Genomic DNA, 7,055 nt, shown 5'->3' with positions numbered 1-7,055 from the left:
AGGGTTAGGTCTATCATAATAGCAGTAGGCAATAATTCTACAAGCTCATTATTTCGATTTTGGTCTATAAATACAAACACACTGGTAGAAGCTTTCTACAAGTCAAAAATATGGCATAACTTGTTGAACTTGAATATGTAGTTTATCACAAGAGTAGTAGAACAGTTCGATACACTGAATGAGCACCCTAATACAAGTATGAGAACAAATGGACAGTAGTAAATTGGCAGCAATAAATGTGAGTTTAGGATAGTGGTTTTAGTCGGTATAAGTGCATATATCTACGTCACTAGTATAGTAGACTTGATATAAAACTCTAGAGTTGCTATAATGTGATCATCTAATCTATATGGACTAACATAGAAGTCGCACCATTGTCTATGCCGACTCGTCCAATCGTGAAATTCAGTAATATTCAAGGCTTCTGAAGAACATTTTGGAGCTGGGTATAGAGTGATATATATTTAATATGAAAAGGACGAAATTACTTAGATTGGCCTCGCTTGCACAGTGAAGCCATGCCATACAAACAAAGTGTTCATGCGCTCACCATTTCTTATATACTTCAAGTGTTATATATTGAATGCCAATCTTCTCGGTCATCAAATGTTTGGCCTAAAAGATCGTGTGGTCAAGAAATAACATCAATACATAAGTACTCGAGTTTCTGCAATTTGAAAAGAATTTGTGGGTAAAAAGCGTTGTGTTTCAATTCATATATACCAACAAATCTTGCATTAAAAAGTTCTGTGAATCTGGTTATTCATTCTCATTCATTCAGGGCTATCCATCAGGCCTGTCAACATGAGCTCCGCTGTGCCTCCACATACACTTGGGCTAGATGCAGTCGCATAGCATTCCACGAGTCATCGTGGAATTTATCGTCAACGTTACCCCAGCTATTTAATCCAGCCATGAATCACCATAATCCGCTCACCCTATTTCCTCTTTACCCCGGAAGCTTTTGTTTCATATTAAGGACCTAATCTAATACAACTAACTTGTCACCATGTGACCATTTAATGTGTTGGATCTTACATAAATATCGTACTGTTGGCTATGCGGACTTGCCAAAACGTACCTTTGAAGAACAAATCAAGTCTAAACAACGGGATAACAACATTGAGAGGAAAGTGTTATGTCCCGATAAGAATAGTGAATGGTAACTTTCGGATCCATTCATGGGCCAATACTATGCATATATTTTTATCGTATAATTGCTAAATAACTAAACTATTCATATTCATGCCCCCCTTATTATGAGCCTTATTTTATGAACTATTGTTATATGATTTACCATTCTTGAATTATGCCCTGTCTATCAATTACTATTTCCCTTATTCACAGCCACGTTTGGTTAAATCTCACACTGATCTTGTTTTCCTATTTAATAGTACGATGCGGTCTGCTTGATCAATATATAAACCTAGTATGCTTGAAATAAATGATTCATACCGCAGAGACTGAGATTGGTGTTCCGGACTGAACTGGCTGGGCTAGGCAGAAAGCAGGACCGATACGTACTCTAGACTGCTCGCACAGGTTTTATGCGTCATTGGTCCGATCGATAATTCATTGTTCTCTAATTGGCGGTATTATCACGTCATAAATTAACCGGACATCCAGGCAGACAACAATTTATAACTGAAAGAGATTCGTAGGAATGCTACTCCATGACGTATTGATTATGTTCTCGCGTGACTTTTTTTCACCACTATTCTTAACCAAACATTTAACGTGTACTGGCTCTTTCAACGCTTCAGTTAATATCAGACCAACAACTAACATAACTTTGCCAAATAAACTTCAAACACTGCGAAATTAGGATCTTCAGCGAACATCCGTCGAAGCTAATCAGGTGGTAACAGATACTCTGACAGAAAGGATTCTAAGTCGTGATCAATTTTAATGTCTCCAAATTATCAGCGTTCAAAAGTTTTTCCTTATCTATTTTCTATCCATTTAGTTGACAATCCTTAACTGTTTTACTTCATCGTGTTTGGTTAACCAACTGTCGCTACCGCCTCCAAACTACAGATAATCTGGTCGATATCTTACAATTTTCACTAATAATTAACTCCATAGCAGTGTGACACAGTAGATATTTAACCCTTAACACAGAATCTATAACCATCTTAATTACTTGCAAACTAGTACTAGTTGAGATGGTGTATCTCATCAAGGTGTGAAACTTAGGGCTTAGATGAAAGCACTACTAAAACACACTGCAACCGAAGATTGGGAACTAGTCAGGTAGCGTTCAAACAAAAAAATATCAAGGGATAGTCCACTGTTCAAATTAAGGTAAAATGTTTGATGAAGAAACAAGGTGAAGAATTGTATCACATTATTATTCAGTCTTTGCTCATATTAATTACCAGCCTATGTGTAGTTAAGTCAGTTGATGTTCCAACAAACCTGTTTCACCAAATGCTGCTAAAGAGTGTTAATAAACCTATATAGCTTATCCTAAATAAACTTGCTCAGTTTTTGGTACTCACAGAGTTGGTAAGCTTTCTCTAAATACTAATCAATATTACGATACGGTAATTACAGGCATAATGACCTGATTAAAACTGAAGGTTTTCAGAGAAGGTTCACCGGAGATGTTTTGGGATATTGCGGCAACAAAGACTACCACCAAAGATGTGAACAACTCACATTAGAACCTCTCTGGATCAGGCGTATCAAATTAAACTTTATCTACCGATTTATTAACAGAATTTCCTACTCTTCGGTATCTACTTCTTCATACTCTATGATATCATCCCACAATCTAAGCTACAAGGAAAATATTTTAGCGACTCCAAGAAACCACATAAAATTACGCTAGAATATTTGCGTCATTCGCTAATCAACCATCTGCAACAGACTGTCAGTGAACCTCCGTTTCCGTGAACCTACAACCCGGTTCAGACGTCTCCCTGATGATTTTCTTTCCGAAAGTGGACTATATCGCCTACTGAATATTAACGTGTTTAACAATGATTTATACGGAAAAGTCCGTCACCTGTCTAATTGACTGAGGAACAAAATAAAACCTTTGAAACTTTTTACGTCTATTTTATTTTTATTCATCTTAATATATGAAGTCTGCTTATGTTCGCATTTATAACTGTTTACTGATATCATTATTGTTCCCGCGACACATAAGATATTCTTTTAATCTCTTCTTGTCCTTCTAAACATATTTTATCCCTAAACATCCAAAGCCCATAGCTGAAAACAAGAAAAAATTACCCTGAGTTACACTTAAACAAACTAGCCTATCAGATTGATCTTATCTTCACCACATAAATATATATATTATATTTGGTTATCCTTTGCATTTATTTGTGACTACTATAGCATCAGTTTAAATTATTGTTGCACAAATGTTCATAGTAATACCAAGTTTTACTCTGTATACTGTTACATAAATCTACATGTATTTATCCGAGTGCACTAAAGGATTATTTTTTTTAATTGTTAGTTTACTTCAGAGGTCTGTATTGATTGCGCTATTTTTATCATGACTGCACCTTTTCACTAGGTGCTCAATTCTTTCGCCTTCTAAAAAATATTATTTTTTAAGATTACAAAGTTTGTAATTAAGACAAGAACCTGTGTTACCTTAAATCAACTTCTCAGACTCGTTTTATCTTCACCATAAATATACTACTCATACATAGTGATTATCCTTTGCACTTAATTGAGACTTTCATAGCATCACCCCAAACTATAAATGCACAAACACTTATTCTAACGTCATATCTTACAGCAATAATAAGTAATTTATTTAGTAAATTATTTTGTTTTATTGCTCGTTTGGCGATACATACATAGTCGTTTATTCTTGTTCTGTGTTCATAAACACGCTTGTTAAGCTTGTAGTGTCGGTTGGTATGTTAAGCTCATATACCTTATTCTAACTCCTGGACAGGCCAATTTACCTGTCCATCTTGAGTCATATTTTGACCTTGTTAATTATTCACTTACTAACCCTGACTAATTTTCATATGAGCGTATGTGTGTACACTTCTTTTCTTATTCATCACATGTCTGTAACTTATTTTTATTTCACTAGAAATATTGATTAACGCTTGACAAGAGTTCTTTGGCTTACCCATCATCTCTAATGAGTATCATTTTTGCTATGCACGCTGATATTTGCTCATGTGCTTATAGCTTTCTAGCTTGCGTCATTGTTAATAAAACTGCATTGCCGCTTCTCTTTGCCTTCTGATTTTATGCACCGTTAAGATTTGTATTATAGCGGTTATTAAAGTAAACGATTAATGAAACACGGCACTGCACGCTATCTACGCAGTTCGGGTCTCCTTTATTTCTATTCCCTTCATTTTTTCCTTTTCTTCTCTAAAATCAACCCAATTTTCCTCTCAATCACAAAGAACCTGGTTTATTATTATTCCATTATTATTGTTTTCTTTTTCTTTCCTTTCTAAAATATGGCAAATATAACGCTAACATTACTGAAACTCGTGTATTATTGCATTTTTGAAGAAACCCGAAATGGTTTCTTCACAACACTTATGTAACCACATGATGTTTGTGAATAATAATAACATATATTTGAGTATTAATCGACATATTGATAGACTAATTGGTAGAAATCAGTCAATAAACCCAAAGTTAGTATGAGAATTAACAACAAGCTTCACCTTTGATGTATTTGCGCTATACATTTTGAACAATCCTGTCACACACATATTTGTCAGGGCATTTTATATGAAAATTAATGAAGGCCAATTAAATGAAAGTTCAAGTAAAAAAGGTGACGATGGGGAGAGACACATTTTGCATTGTATAAAAATAATAAGAAAATGTTGTGTTATCCTAGGTCATAGAATGGCTTAAGGATTACCAGGGTAAGTTCAAGGTTACGACGAATGACAAGTATATGTGTGACCAAATTGTTCGAAACGTATAGTACAAATACATCACATTTTCCAGACCAACTCTGTCTTCTTATTGTTCTATCGACATCAAACCTTAATTTGCCCTTAATAAATGGCTCATTTCAGCCAGAAATAAACATGTTCTACTCTGAAACCTGTTGTTTTCTATTCCGGTTTACTTCTCAGATTCATCACGGTACACCGTCGTAGATATTCATGTAGGACATGTAACGTTTCTGTTTCTTACCTGACACCTCTAATATATCAAAACGATTTATAGTTCTTACGATTAGAATCCTGTGATATCTTTATATGAACGATACGCCTGATTGCGTAAACTGATGAATCGCGGGAATTATGGTGTCATCAGACTACCGATTGAATTGAACAGGTTTTAAATCATCGAATATTTGAACAGCTAGTTGATGTATCGAAATCATCTGTCAGATGACAGCCAGAAGGAAATAATATGTCGTAAAATACAGAAAGAACGGTGTCAAAGTTAAATAACTATAATAGTTTGGATGCGTTATAACATCACACAGAAATAATATTGTTCTTATGTACACTAACAGTTATGCTGAACTTTAATTTGGTATTATTAGTGTAACGTACGAATGCGTAAAAACAACCATATACCAATACTTTAGTGGGATTCTTGGAGAATTACAGAGGTAGGATTGATATTTTCCAAACCCATATTGCACGTTAATAAACCGAAAACGGAACTGAGGTGACTTACTTGTAGTGATGAAGTCAAGTCATAGTTTACCGTGTGGGCTAACAGCGAATGCAAATTATATGGTAAACACTGGTTAAAATGGTAACCATCAATGTAACCAAAGTTTAGGGGCTTCAGAAAAGCAGTCGTTTCGTGAAAGACTAATGCAGAAGGCTTATATATTGTTAAGTAACACTTAACTTACGGGATTACGACTATGTATCTGGTTAAGACTTATACTGAGATTACTTGTATACATGTAACACGTCTTTCCACAGTGAGTCGACTTACGAGGCATAAATGTGCATGATTTCGACTACAACTGGACGGAAACCACATAATAGATGACTTTTCTGTGTAAAGTTAACTAGCAAATGCTATTAGGCATCATAAACACAGGACGAGATAATCTAATGCAATTATAAATTCTTTCGGGTCGCTATAGCTTACACGTAGTGAAAATTTGAAGTAGACAGTAGTACAAACTTGGATTATATACAAGGTACTCTTGATTTAATTCTTGATTTGTTACAGCGTTGTAAACTGAATTTGTATATGTTCAAGATAGTTTAAGCCAAAACCTAGCATTGCTAGACGAAAGATCTAAACAATATCTACGATTTCAGGAAATTTATAGTTCAGACTCACCAATAATTTGTGACGTTAATATCTTCTGTTTGACCGTGGAACTCAGGAGGCAGTGGTCAGTCAAGCAGACCATTTAAGTGAACAGTTTCTGTCGGAACGTAGTTGATAGTGATTAAACAGAAAGATAAATTTGTAGTGGCATTGAGCACTAACTACACAGTCCTCGAAGCTGAACACGAGATAACTGGGGAAATAGTTATTCAAGATTTAACACGAAGAGAAAGTCAATAATGGAGAAGGCTGGAATACTGATTCGAAACTCAATTCATCGAATGGCATGTCTCAGTCCTGCGGGAGTGGTCAGTCTGTGACAATTGTTTTATTTTATATTAAGTATATTGCTCTATCTTCAGTCTAATTGTGTTCTCCATCATGTATTGGTGACGCCTATGATAAAACGAGTCAGTGTAGACAATGATGTGACTTCCACATGAGTTTTTATAGATGGTAATATCATGAAAACTCTAAAATCTTAGGATAAGGTCAATTATTGGAGCAGTACTGATAACGAAGTAGACCATAATTCTACAAATTGACAACCGACAGTTAATGTTGTCTTGCTTATACAAGTGTGAGTTACGAACAAATATTTATTATCAGAAGGGGTTTTGTGGAGATTTAGTATTTTTCATAGTTGAAAGCGTGAGTCAATTGAAGCTAGACCACCATGGAAAACCTGGAAACACTGGACGGCCGTTTCATCCTATTATGGGACTCCTCAGCAGTGCGCATCCACGAACCCGCTCTCGGGAGATGCGAACCCAGGACCTACCAGTCTCGAGCCGAAG

This window comes from Schistosoma mansoni, chromosome 1 (genome assembly GCF_000237925.1).
Source record: "Schistosoma mansoni strain Puerto Rico chromosome 1, complete genome".
Lineage (NCBI taxonomy): Eukaryota > Metazoa > Platyhelminthes > Trematoda > Strigeidida > Schistosomatidae > Schistosoma > Schistosoma mansoni.
This window is presented reverse-complemented; position numbering follows the sequence as displayed.